This window comes from Copadichromis virginalis, linkage group LG7 (genome assembly GCF_057382275.1).
Source record: "Copadichromis virginalis isolate Kocher_CV1m ecotype Utaka linkage group LG7, C_Virginalis_male_GT1.1, whole genome shotgun sequence".
Lineage (NCBI taxonomy): Eukaryota > Metazoa > Chordata > Actinopteri > Cichliformes > Cichlidae > Copadichromis > Copadichromis virginalis.
In genome coordinates, this window is record NC_140624.1 from 58,709,332 (window position 1) to 58,711,274 (window position 1,943).

Genomic DNA, 1,943 nt, shown 5'->3' on the forward strand with positions numbered 1-1,943 from the left:
CTTACTGTCTTTGAGGCTCGGGACCAGCACTCCTGCTGTTGGACAGAAAGACATCAACTCAGTGGTAAGTATTTTGGTTTTCCAATATATTAGCAACTGTCAGTGACATTTATATTAATCAGGCTGAACTTTAATCATACTTTAGATCAGCCTGTTTTACTTATTGTTTTATTTGTTTTTTGGTTTGGGGAAGTTGTTTCTTTACTGATCTTTTCCTGTCTTCTGTTATTAGACTTGAGATATGAATGCACTAGGCTGTTGCTGGTGACTCCAGTTAATTCTACAAGACATGCTGTGTAAGTAAACAAACAACAACAGTTTGGTCTGCATTTCTTGAAAGATCACATCCCCCAAACTTAGTTTAGAGGGTCTACACTGAATATAGTGAAGTCTGCAAGTTTTCTAACAGCAAAATTTGTTTTGTGCCCAAATCATTTTGCACATCATTAGAATGAAAGTTATTGGCCATGTTTGCATAGCCCTTTTTAAAATGATGCTTTCATGACATTATTGTGTGTCGGGTGGGGGTCAGGGCTATCCAGACTGACAATTGGGACATTGAATGTCACCTCTCCAGTGGGGAGGGAGCCTGAGATTGTCCAAATTGGAGTCTGTTTTATACCAAATGCAGAAAAAAATGTTTTAAGAAAGCAATTAAGTTCATGTTCCAAAAAATATGATTGTTTGCTTGCAGGACACCAGGAGAGATGAGTCCTCCGTCACAGATGGTGTGGTCAGTGAAGATGGTCGCCTGCAGGTTCAAGCTCACTGCATCTCCAACCCACATCCACTGCCACTGTACTTAAGGGAAGTTAAAGACTTTCTTCTGCACCTACATTTGGATCACCTCGATCCATGATAGTCATTCAGGCAGTAATGCCTGGACTGGAAACAAGCCATCCTTAAAATATTACAACATTCCAGCTCATGTGTTGGAATGCAAAACAAATGTGTTGTTTAAATTAGAGACTGCACTTGTGACAGAACAACACATATTTTTATTTTGATTATATAAGTAATGTAAGTACAAAACAAAGTTGTGGTAGGCCTAAACTTATTTTCAGAATAATTACATCTGCGACTTTGTTTCATTGTAAGATTATAACAGTGATGGCAATATAATTGTTTGTTGTTCAGCAGAACAGTGTCCAGTATGTTGGCTGTTATACTTTGTTGTGTTTGAAAATAAAAGTTGGTCTGATTTTAACATCCTTACAAAAAGTGTTGTTAATTATTTTTAATCATATTCAGGTTACCACAAATTTTTTCATTTAGTTGAACTTGAAATGTTTGTCAGTAAGTAAACAATTAGCACTGTACAGTCAGAAATATCAAGTTATTCTTAATACTGCAGACTTGCACTGTATAAGTTGTCCTAACAGGCATCTTAAGTAAGCTTTACTTAGTTTTTTTGAGGCAATGAGTTTCCTTAATTTTTTTGAGTTCTGGGAACTAACAAGGCTTTACAGTGTACTCAAAATGAGTAAGTTGCCCTAACTTGGTCAACTTACGTAAACTTGATCCAATTTTCTTGAGTTCTGGGAACAAATGAGCTTGTACAGAGTACTCAAAATAAATAAGTTGTCCTAATTTAGTCATTTTTAGCTAAGCTTTACTCAATTTTTTTGAGGCAACGAGTTTCCTCAATTATTTTGAGTTCTAACTAATTCGATTTTACAGTGTGTAAGAGCAGGAATTTAACTACAAACTCTCATAGTTCCCGTCAGTATCATTCATTCTGCTCTGCCTCAATGGTCACAGTGGCTAGTTTAAGTACGTTTGCCCCATAGAAATCCACTGATGTTCAGTGAGTCCCTTTGATACATGTTTAGACCTTCATAATTTTCAGGGTGCATGAGTGTTACATCTCCATCTCATCCTAAACATTTTACCAACATGTAAAAGGCATACGTCCACAAGATTTTGATTTTTTTAATTGAAAC

At 36.2% G+C, this 1,943-nt stretch overlaps 1 long non-coding RNA gene across 1 annotated transcript; it reads left to right on the top strand.

Moving 5' to 3' along the window:
• The first annotated feature begins 246 nt into the window (after nucleotides 1-246).
• On the top strand, nucleotides 247-1,207 carry LOC146706338 (uncharacterized). Its single transcript, XR_014921517.1, has 2 exons — nucleotides 247-296; nucleotides 695-1,207. It is a non-coding gene; the product is annotated as an uncharacterized LOC146706338 (long non-coding RNA).
• The last annotated feature ends 736 nt before the right edge of the window (nucleotides 1,208-1,943 follow it).